Genomic DNA, 12,953 nt, shown 5'->3' with positions numbered 1-12,953 from the left:
GCCTTAGTGATGCTTGGAAGGTTTAAAAACTATGCAAAATCATGTGATGAGAAAGAAACAAAATTAACATGTCTAAATGCTTTTAATTCCAAAATATCTGAAAAAAATCCATTGTAGGCATCTTGAATTATAAAGCCAGTATTTTAAATTGGGGTAGGTGATGTGGTGCATTAAAATCTTGCTACAATCCCAATAATCATTAAGACTGAGTTTGAGAATTTACATACTTTTAAAGACTATAAGTAATGCTTATATCTCTACCATTATGGCTGTAAGATCTCTTTAGAAAAAAGACATTTATAGTGCTTGTGTCCATTTTCTTTAATTCTTCCAATTTTTTCAATTAAGCGTGTGTTCGCATTTCTTTTTTTTTTTTAAAGATAGGGGCAATTCCTGCAAATTCTTCCTCACATGAATAGCCTCTTTGAAGTCAACAGAAATACTCCCATGAGGTAAAACTATTTACATAAGCAACCATTTGCAAGATTAAGCCTGGCATAGCCTGTTTGAAAATTAAGCTCTCAGTTGTGCCTGCACTGGGATTGGGAAGAAGCACATTCACTGATTGCCATAGGTATTGTGCCTTTCAGAGGCATAATACTTCTAGAAGCCTGGGGGGGGGTAGCAAGGGGAAGGATACCTCTTGCTACAATTGAACCACAGGTATAATCAGCCCTTCACCAATGCAGACATCCAGTGTGACCTAACTCAGAGGCCTCCCCTCTCTGGCTACTCAGAACTTAGGCTGTATATCTGCACCTTTGAATGCCACATTTTGGATCATAATAAATATCAACTGCACTAAATCTAAAAGATCACTATTAGTGCCAAAAGTTTTTCATTCCTCTTTATTTGAATTTCCATGTGTTTCCCACTCTTAAATGATAATTCATAAAGAATGTTCAATCTGTTACATTGTTCTTTGAGATCAAATAATCTGTCTAGATTTTGTAACAAAATACGAGATTTTGTTCACTGTCCATCAGCTATTGAAACCAGGTATAATACAGTGCACATCCTCAAAAACACCAAATTAATTAATTTATGGTGTTATTAAGACAGGTGAATAATAAACTCATAATGATTTGACATAGTGGCTGAAATTACATCCAAATGCATGGAGAGGTGTATGAAGCAAGACCACAATTGGACTGTAATTTACATAGGCAAATTGGAATATACAAATACATAGGAATTTTGTTAATTTTTGCCTATTTCCACATAGGCTCTGTAAGACAAAATCTTGAAAATCAGTGCTTCCCATCTAAGCAAAAAGTTTTAGTTTCCTTTTGATTATGTTCCTTTTTTCTTTTCTTTTTTTTTTTACCTTGTGCCATCAACATAATAATGACTCTTTAAATTAAAAACCCTTAATTCTCCAAAATTTCAAGTCCCAGAAATTTTGTAATAACCATTGCTACTCAGAGCAAAAATGTAAAACACAGATATTTTCAACAATAAAACCACTAATCATTGGTTTGAAGAATGACTATTGATTTTGGGTGCCTTTGTTTTTGGTGTTCAAATTGAGAGACCAAAAACAGGCCCAATTTTCATGAAGTATACAGCCTCTACCTTCTGGAAATCAGGGCCTTTTAAGATGCTGGAGCTGGGTACCCAAAAACTAAATGATCCAAGATCATTCATAATTTGGAAAATATTAGCCAGGAAATTTGATTTGTTAGAACTCACAGGATAAAATTGATTATTTTTATGCATTTGGACAACTGCCTATGTATGCATGAAAATATTGTAGTCCTCACTGTGTCACAAATTCCAGCACAAAACAATTGTTTCACTGGAAGGATGTTATTTGTTAGTCATTATTTGCTATGCTCCTGTTCAGAATACTTCAGACATCTGACCAGGGAGCACAAATAATATCATGCATTTTAGAGTAAACAACCACATAAGACTAAGCAAACAATTTCAATGTGAGCAACTAGTGGATGATCTGCAGTCTGAACATTATTGATCCAAATTATTCAGCAATGAAGTTTATAAATTTGAATAAAATCAGGATCAGTTCACAAATGCGTCTAACCACACAAATCTAGAATTTTTAACAGATGTTATTTGTAAATAATAATAGGCTGGCAATCTCTAATAACAACCACTAAAATATCTCTGTCACTTTCCTTTAGTCATATATCTACAATAAAGGTACAGAAAATAATTAAATGGGAAAATAACATAAAAGCAAAAGACTTACTGTAACAGATCTAACCATTGTTCAACTTGTATGGCATCCTGCATACAGCAATGACCAATGCCTTATGCTTTATAGAAAGGCAAATACAAAATAGGCCCTAAGTGAGCTCGTTTCTCACATTTCAGAAGGGTCGATGAAGCTTGTGACTTTATGGAGAAACTAGGTGGCTAAAGTTATGCACTTAAATCCACAATGTGAACAGAGTTTCCGAGCACAGATCATTCTCCCAGTCATGGTGTGATCTCAGCATCTTTGGTAAAAACAGGCCAACTTTCATCTAAATACAATGGATCACATCCTCAGCTGATGCAAATCATCTTAGTTTGATTGAAGCCAATAGAGCTACATCAATTTATTCTAGCTGTGGATCTGGCCTAATGTTTTAGTTCTTGATTTGCAAAGTTAGTCCATCTTCTTCTACACCCCACTCCCATCCCCTGACTAGATACACGTTGACAACACCACATACTCCAAGTACACATTAATAAGTATTGGCAGATTTAAAGCTTACTGAGAGCCTGATTAAAGACATCAATGCTGCAAGCTTTTTCATGCAAGCATAGAGAAACCTGTTCACCAGACCTTAAGTCTCTGGGGAACAAGCTACACGAGCTACTCTGGTTCGATTAATTTTACTTAAGATGACCTAATTTGGTGGAATGTGGATGTCCACTCACATTATTGGCCTGATTTTATTTTTTAAAATACATGTTAAAGTTAGACTGATAATTAACAATGAGACAGCCTAGATTCAGTTAGAACATATAACAATGCATACTTAACATTGATGTGGCACACAATTAAGGGAAATGACCATAGTTTTTAAAAATGGTGAAATATACCCATTTACTGTCATCAGTAAAAGCAGTAGCATCATAGTGCCAAGGAGCGTCCATCATGGATCAGGACCCCATTGTGGTAGGTGCCGTACAAACACAGAAAATGAAAATTCCTGTCCCAAAAAACAATCTAGTCATATGTTTCTGTCATCTAGCTGTGATATTCAAAATGAAGTGTATAAAAGGTGCCAAAAAACACTATTATATTAGGAATTATATAGCTTGCTCAGATATAAATAGCTGTTCTCTAGGTGAAATTCACCCACATTGGTCCTATGTACCATTTAAGACCTCAAAATAGGGCTTATATGGGATTTATATGGTACACAGGACATGTGCAGATCTTTTGAACTGGGATGAACATAAGAATGGCCATACTGGGTCAGACCTAAGGTGCATCAAGCCCAGTATCCTGTCCTCTGACAGTGGTCAATGGCAGGTGCCCCAAAGGAAATGAACAGACAGGTTATCATCAAGTGATCCATGCCCTGTCACCCAATCCCAGCTTCTGGCAAATAGAGGCTAGGGACATCATTCCTGCCCATCCTGGCTAATTGCCATTGATGGACCTATCTTTCATGAATCTATCTAGCTCCCTTTTGAACCCCATTATAGTATTGGCCTTCACAACACCCTCTGTCGAGGAGTTCCAGAGGTTGACAGTGTGTTGTGTGAAAAAATACTTTCTTGTGTTTGTTTTAAACCTGCTACCTACTAATTTCATTTGGTGGTCCCTTGTTCTTGTATTATGAGAAGGAGTAAATAACACTTCCTTATTTACTTTCTCTATACCACTCATGATTTAATAGACCTCTATCATATCCCTCCTTAGGTGCCTCTTTTCCAAGCTGAAAAGTCCCAGTCTTATTAATCTCTCCTCATACGGAAGCCATTCTATACCCCTAATCATTTTTGTTGCCCTTTTCTGAACCTTTTCCAATTCCAATATATCTTTTTTGAGATGGGGCAACCACATCTGCACGCAGTATTCATGGTGTGGGCATACCGTGGATTTATACAGAGGCAATATGATATTTTCTGTCTTATTATCTATCCCTTTCTTAATGATTCCCAATATTCTGTTCGCTTCTTTGACTGCCACCGCACATTGAGTGGATGATTTCAGAGAACTATCCACAATGACTCCAGGATCTCTTTCTTGAGTTGTAACAGCGAATTTGGACCCCATAATTGTATATGTATAGTTAGGATTATGTTTTCCAATGTGCATTACTTTGCATTTATCAACATTAAATTTCATCTGCCCTTTTGTTGCCCAGTCACCCAGTTTTGTGAGATCCTTTTGTAGCTCTTCGCAGTCTTCAGTTAAGTCTTTGCAGGACTTAACTATCTTGAGTAGTTTTGTATCATCTGCAAATTTTGCCACCTCACTGTTTACCCCTTTTTCCAGATCGCTTATGAATATGTTAAATATGACTGGGCACAGTACAGATCCCTGGGGGACACCGCTATTTACCTCTCCATTCTGAAAACTGACCATTTATTCGTACCCTTTGTTTCCTAACTTTTAACCAGTTACCAATCCATGAGAGGACCTTCCCTCTTATCCCATGACTGCTTATTTTGCTTAAGAACCTTTGGTGAGGGAAGTTGTCAAAGAGTTTTTGAAAATCTAAATACACTATATCCACTGAATCTCCTTTGCCCGCATGCTTGTTGACCCCCTCAAAGAATTCTAATAGATTGGTGAGGCAGGATTTCCCTTTACAAAAACCATGTTGTCTATTTCCCAACAAATTATGTTCAACTATGTGTCTGACAATTTTGTTCTTTATTATAGTTTCAACCAGTTTTCCCAGTACTGATGTGAGGCTTACTGCCCTGCAGTTGCCAGGTCACCTCTGGAGCCCTTTTTAAAAATTGGCGTCACATTAACTATCCTCGAGTCATTTGGTACAGAAGCTGATTTAAATGATAGGTTACAGATGACAGTTAATAGTCCTGCAATTTCACATTTGAGTTCCTTCAGAACCCTTGGGTGAATACCCTCAGGTCCTGGAGACTTATTACTGTTTAGTTTATCAATTTTTTCCAAAACCTCCTCTAATGACACCTCAATTTGGGACATTTCCTCAGATCTGTCACCCAAAAAGAATGGCTCAGGTTTGGGAATCTCCCTCACATCCTCAACAGTGAAGACCAATGCAAAGAATTCATTTCTCCACAATGGCCTTATTGTCTTTGAGTGCTCCTTTAGCATCTCGATAGTCCAGTGTCCCCACTGGGGACAGGCTTTCTGCTTCTGATGTACTTAAAAAATTTTTTGCTATTACTTTTGGAGTCCTTGGCTAGCTGTTCTTCAAATTTTTTTTGGCCTTTCTAATTATATTTTTACACTTCATTTGCCAAAGTGTCTGCTCTTTTCTATTTTCCTCATTAGGATTTATCTTCCACTTTTTAAAGGATGCCTTTTTTCCTCTCACTGCTTCTTTTACTTTTGAATTTCACCTCATCTGACTTACCCATCAGCCATTTTTACTATGCCACCAGAATTATTTGTATTGATATAAATTTTCTGATTAGTGGTGTCATGACACCATTTTATTTTTCAAAAAAATAAAATAATAATAATCTATTTGGAAGACTCCCTACATTAAGTATACCTGCCATTGCATCTGGGCCACTGAATATCACTATTCATTAACATACGGCTCTAGATCAAACTTTTTCAGTTCACTGCTCGTGAGAAGGCATTCTTCAGGTGCTGTGCCATGCTACATGTAAATGCATTGAGAAAGTAATTATTTAATGCTTGAGCAGTTCTGTCATCCTGTATGACTTCATTTCACATCTCATCTTGTATAATGTTCTAGCTTCTTCCTTTTTTCTCTTGCATTTAAAGACCTAGAAAACTTCTGCAGTTGTATTCAACATCTTTTGCTTTATTTCAAAGGTATGGAGGGAAATTTTTAAAGGCACAAAACACATGTAGGTGCACAAGCCTCATTAGACATCAGTGGAAGATAGATGCCTAACTCCTTTTTGTGCTTTTGAAAATCTCCCCCATGGTGTATATGTATTGCAAACACGTATGTGCCTGAGATTGTTCACACACATTTAGCACTTCAAAAGCGCACACTGCCCTCCCTGAATTTAATAGCTTAATATCCAGACTATGACAAGCTAACCATTTAACATCTTTTCATGAAAAATATATTGATTGTTGGAAAGCTAATTGGTCAAAAATAAATACACGTACAGCTTTGCAGAGTTTCCTATTTGCAACCTGGAAAAGGCCGCTCAGGGATCACAAATCAGAAGATTAGAAAACCTAAAGTGGTCAACAAATGACAAAATCGATTGGAGGAGTTGTTACTGCCTGATTCAATGGAGTACTCTGACTTGATGACTTCCAGTCTTCTTTATAATGTTAAAAACAGTGAGCTATTCCAGCAGTAATTGACAAATTAAGAAAAAATCATGCTCATTCTGTCAGAAAATTAGATTTGTGACTATTTACAGGTGCCTAGCCAGAAACTGTATTCCATAAATGCTGTTAAGGGTTACTACCATATTTTTTCTCCCTCTTTCACCGGAGCCTCAACCTGGAACTAGATCACCCAGGATTTAAAGTAAATGCAAATTTTAAGCCCTCCAATTGGGAATAGTTAAAGCTATTAGCATTGTCCGCATGTTACTTGTATTTTAAATAAAAAAGAAAGCAAAGCTTTTGGTCCTCTGTGACTGGACATTGTAGCCGTTGGTTAATTACTGCCATATGGGGTGCCATTGATAAGAGGGGGGAAGATTAAGCAGAATAAGCACTACAAAATGAGATATCAGATCTTTTGTTCTGATTTGCCCCTTCTAGAAACAGAAATATGTATTTTTCATAGAGCACTGTAGGTCAGAAATATGTCAGTATTGTCAGGGAATGGACTATTTAGACTTAAAATCAAACTCTCTTCTTGGAGAAAGATTCTTTTAGATTTTGTTTCACAAATTATTTTTTTACTTAGCCGTACTTTGTTTTATATCTGCCACTTCACAACATTGTTGTTGTGATGCTACTACTTCTGCCAGCTAACATAAAAAGGAAGCTTTAAATCAATACAAGCAATTTTACAAAGTATACTTTTCTTTCAAAAAGCCTTCTGTTCCAGTCCATAATCTACTGTGTGCTCTTTTTGAAGATCCTGCGAAGAGGATGCCTGGTAGGTTTCCTTTCAGATTTCTTCTGTTACTATTCCAAAGCTACATTTCTGCCTTTACACAAATTAATTCTGTCCTTTTCCTACAGAGTAGGGCTGAAGCTACTGTAATGAGAATTTATTTACAATGTAAAACAGGAATCAGATAATAAATAAAACATTAATTGTGACATGATTCTGAAACCCTGACAGTCACACTGAGCTTACTTACTTATTCACACAATTAGTCCCACTGAACTCAATAGAATTCAGACACACATCTGATAAAGGTTCAAGCTCCGAGGTCCTACATGGCAACCCAAACTGTGTGATTAGTCCCACTCAAAGTTAACAGGGTTGTTTGCCTACATAAGTATTCTTTAATGTGAATAAGAATTGTACAATTGCTTTTTCCCATTCTGGTGCTCTGTTAATGATATTTTTAGCAATTGTATCTTTTGGAAAGAAACACAGCATACTTAGTATAAAGAAAGAGAAAAATAAACGTAAAGGAAAATAGTAATGCTTAGATGTAACAGAGATCATCATCATTTAGTTATCCACTATATGAATAAAATCAACCCATGCAGCAGTCCAGTACAAGGCCTATACACCATTTAATTACCCATTTACATACTAGTTGAGAATTTAAGTGGTACCCAGACCTTATGTTAGCCATGTTGCCAGGGATTAATTTACCTATTAAGACTATATGAATGAAACATGAAACCCTGAACTTTGAAAATACTTGTCACCAATATAATAATTACATGACTGGGGTCGCTCCATTAACATCATCATTATTTTGAAAATGTGCTGAAAATGTCCCTTGTGCTGACATACCTTTGTGACAAAGGAAGTGCTGCTCTGCAGAAGAATGACTGAGATAGGATGGGCTTAAAATGAAAACCCCTTTTGCAACAGTGAAACCTTATGGGAAGCTGGGGTAATGTGCTCATTTTATATTTTTTTTTCTTAATAATTTCCAGGGCAACATCTGTGCATGCTGTAAATATAATAATAATTTATTGAGCACCCCCAGTGTGGTTGAGTCTGAATAAACAAAAAGGAAAATACAGTCCCTCCCTAAACAGATTGCAATCCATATCAAACTCTACATTTTGTGATACACCTGATAAAGGTCCAGACTTGGGTCCCTGTCCTTCACATGAGAGCAAGGTATGAGAAGAAGGAGGAGATCTCAAGTGACAGTGTCATTTTTCTCCTATAAAACAGCTCACATTAAACCAATTATCACTTAGATTAAATCAACCTATCGTTAACAAAAATGTCATTCTAATAGATAATGAAACGCTCCAGACTGTAGTAATTCACCTGCTGGGCAACACTTCCCTTGGTAGAAACTATTGGGAAGAGTTCTTCTCTCTGATCCTTTTCTCCCAAGCACTTTTACTCCTACATTTACTCTTCATCATTGTTTAGCTGGATAGCTCTAGTTTCTCAACATCCTGTGTCAATTTCCCTTTGAGAATACCTTCAACGTATTTATTGTATTCATTTTAATTTTTTTCAAAGATTAACAATTCTAATTAATTTTGCTATGTAATGTTGCAGCTGTCTGCTTAATTATGGATCCTTTATTTAATTTTTCAAAAATGATTTAAACAACAATCATTAAGGACTTATACATTTTTGCAGATGAAGTGATTGTTTATTTTATTAAATGTTATTTTAAAAATGTTGGGAGTAATAATGCACTTTGCCTTTTGATTTATTTTCCAGTAACTTAACATTTACAGGGGGTATCCCCAAGTTTTGTGTAAGATCAGTAAGAGTTCCTGTAAAGGTCTCTATCATGTTCTATTAGCATTTACTGTAGTTACTGAGCAAAAAGATCATTAAGAAACAGTGCTATACTGTGAGCAGAAATCACTGGGCCAAAATCAGTTTCTCCACTTCAGTTGAGGCTCATGGATGTAAATGAGGAGAGAACCTGGGTTGAAGTGATTTTTTTAATCACAATGATACGCTTCTGGTATGAACTTTTCTGCTCAACAATTACATAAAAAATACATTGAACAAAATATAGACCTTTCTATTGTCTGTTTGACCTGATGAAAGCTTTTGAGATAGTTAGCTGGCCTTGTATTGGGAAGGACTTGGGTCCTGAGAAAATTTGGATGCCTGGATAAAATAGCCACCATTATCCAACAGCTGCATAATGGCAGCATTGGAGAAGACTGTACAGAGGGATTATTCTCCAATTCTTTTGACAATCTGAATGGTGTTAAAGAGGAGCGCTCATCTCATCACTATTTAGACTTTTCATTCGTGTCAATAGAATTATCTTATTATGTGCTCTCCATGCAGAGTATTATCACGTTGAAATGCACAAACAAAAGGAGACAGAACTCTTACTAGAGGGCTAGATCTTGATTCACTTGTATGATAAGATTGTCTAGCTTAACTGGCCAGTGCATAAGTGAAGACTTAGGTGGCATAGAGCTGACATAGTAGCTCCTACACCACTTATCAATCCTGGCCACCAGCACAGGATTCATGAATAAGAAAAGGAGACATGGTCATGGAATCCCGGTGAGCCACTGATGCTATTGCCATACCAATAGCCAATGAATTTTATAGCAGCCCTTAGGCTGTTCTAATTTATGTTGGGATCTGTCCCAGGGCCCAGACAGCTCCAAGATCAGGAAGGAAAATCATCACACAGACCCTCCCTTCCCTCTCCCCCACCCTCCACACACAACCCAGCAGATTCCTAACAAGCACCCCTCAGAGAGATCAGACAATTGGAGGGCTAGTATGTGTGGAGGACTGTGCATTTGTATCTCATTCTGAAGAAGGCCTGCTGATAGTGAAATCTCATTCTATTTCCTCTGCAAACTTAGATTTGAGAACTAGCATTTCAAACACTGCCATATATCTCAGCCTGCACCTAAATGTACAATGAGCAAACATTAGGATTAATGGCCTAGTGCTAAATGAAGCGACAACATTTACTTGCAGTTCACTGGAACTGTTCTCCGCTGTAATGTGTTCAATAGATGGCTTTTGTAAGTCATGCATATATAACGCTAGCTCTACATTTGGTCATGTACATATTGTGTATGGAAGAAGCAGAACATTTATGCTGGCACAAAAATCCCACCCTATCACAGAACGGTGGATGTGCTGCCAGTTTTACTTAAAATGCTAAACAGCTTCCACGAGAGATCTCCCATCATTCAAAGTGAAAAAGAAAGAACCAATTAAAGTACTAAAGCATATTGGCCTCCACAGAGTGCAGACTACAGGTAGATGAGCTGCAGCACAAGCTAAAGCATTGCACTGTGATTTCCCCATCTTGACCATGCTACCGAGAAATCAATCTTTCCTAATGTACATTAATGTAGTCCTGTATGAAACAGGACTACAGTAATGTGAACTAGGTACCCTTTTATTTTCTGCTAGCAGGGTTTACATAGGGCAGTCACAGTGCAATCCTTTAGCGCATGCATACTGCAATTCACATGCCTCTATTCTGCACTGTGGGGCCATGTAGACAAGCCCTTAGACTGTTAAAGTCCTAGAAATTCAGAAAAAAATTATAATGAAGCAAATCTATGAAAAACATAAAACTAACACAGGAATTGCTTTGAAGGTATTCTCAAAGGGAAAGTGCACTTCCGTAGCATTGACACAGGATGTTGAGAAACAAGCGCCACTATCTAACTAAACCAAGATGAACAGTAAATGGAATAAAAAAAATTTGGGGGAGGGGCAGGGAAGGAAGCCATAAGTGTGATGATTGTGAAACAAAGTATCAATGACAACTGAAATAATCACATCAAGTATATTGGGCCATTTATATATAGGACTTAGAAAGCAAAAGAAAATCCTTGTTTATCAATATCATTTGAATACATTCCTTACAATTTTTGTTGTTTTCCCTAAATACAGACTCTCTTTTTCTTTATATATGTATAATAACACAAAGACATATTGAAATGATTTTTTCTATTACACCAATAGCCTGTGGGAACCAAGCTACTTTTTTCAAACAAATGAAATACTTCAGAATACTCTTTAGGCTCACTAACGACCCACTACTTATATGATCTTGGACTGATAAAATTGTAAAGAATTTCTAAACAATGTTGAATTTTTAGATTTTATAATTATTTTTAGATAAGATTTTGTTGGTGTGTGTGATACATTTGCATTTAACTAGCATTGCCATCAAAATGACAAGAATCTACATTTTCTTATCAACAAAAATATCTAATATCTTTGTGCTGAGGATCTTGTTAAGTATTGGTGAAGTACTTAATACAAATTAAATTAGCTAAAGTAATTTTTTAAATTTTGAGATCTTAAATTTTCTTTAATAAACAGACATTAAGAACTAATAACATTTTCAAAATATTGAAATACTTCTAAGGGGAATAGTGAATCAAACTTCTCAAAATTCTAAACTAATCTCTGCCAGTGTAAGCTTTTTAAGGCCATCCTACAGTTACCCTTTAAAAGCCAATACAATAAAACTTGTCTCAATTGATTTTCCAGGATACCAGCAAATATTGGTTGCCTAGCAGAATCTGTCTTTGAATAAAGGTCAACCAAAATTGTACTGGAAACTGAATAATATTACTTTGAAGTGGGCCCTAATGCAGGGAGTTACTTATTTAAGACAGTCCTTAGTGCAGGTCTCACTTGATTAAACATTGCCCAAAACAATATTAATTCATACAGCTCATATACCTAGGAAAACCTATCACTGAGCATTCAGCTGGGCAGAATGTGTAGAGGACAACACAGCAGAAGAACATGAGGAGAGAAGAGAAGGAAAATAGTCTGCAGGCCAACATGTTGAGAGGAGTGGGGGAGAGAGAGAGACATGAAAGAGGACACAGAAATGTACAGGAGATGGAGGAGAATCAGGTTGTATGAAGCAAGTGCTGGGAAGATCGGGGATAAATAACAGAGGGAAAGGAAAGAGAACATGAAAATCAGAAGGAGACAGTGCAATTAGTTTTCCCTGAAAGAAAATACACTTACAGCATTGAGCAGCATTGAAAATACATCAAGAGTTTATATCAAAAAGAGATGTATTCTGAAAGAATTGCTGTAGCTGCCACTGGGATGTTGCATGATCACATTACTAATAGTAGAAGTAGTAGTAGTAGGACTAAATACTTATATTATTATAGTATGCAAAGGCCCAGGGCCCCATTGTTCAAGATGCTGTACAAACACACAAAAGGAACAATCCTGTCTTGGAGGGCTTACAATCGAAAGATACATATAGAAGGAGGACAGGAGTTGTAGATACAACATAAAAGTAAATGAATTCGGAAAAGAATTGGCACAGCTTTGTTAGTTGTATGCAGTGTAGGGTTTGTTTGTTTTTGTTTTGTTTATGGGGAAAGAATTAGGTAGGCAGGAAGTAGGAAAAAGAAAGAGGAGCAAGAGGAACAGGCACTGCTTGCCGCCTTTCTCGCCATGATCGTAATGCTAGTAACAACATGGGTTCAAGACCAGGAAGTGGCCCACAAGATGATGTCTTCTGAAGATGTTGCTCAGAGTATAAAGAAAGTTTGAGAGATGTTTCCATCTAAACCATGTTTAATTAAATAGCTATTCCTTGCGCTGGGGGGGATTAAATTAGGCTGGCTATGATCAAAAACAAGCCATGTTTGTGAAACAGAAATAATTTGAAAGAAAGTGGTAAAAACAGAATGTCAATTTGCAACCCGCTGTTTGGTTATTTGCATACTAATTGTAATGTTCCTG

This window comes from Chrysemys picta, chromosome 8 (genome assembly GCF_011386835.1).
Source record: "Chrysemys picta bellii isolate R12L10 chromosome 8, ASM1138683v2, whole genome shotgun sequence".
Lineage (NCBI taxonomy): Eukaryota > Metazoa > Chordata > Testudines > Emydidae > Chrysemys > Chrysemys picta.
Note: the sequence above shows the minus strand (reverse complement) of the source record.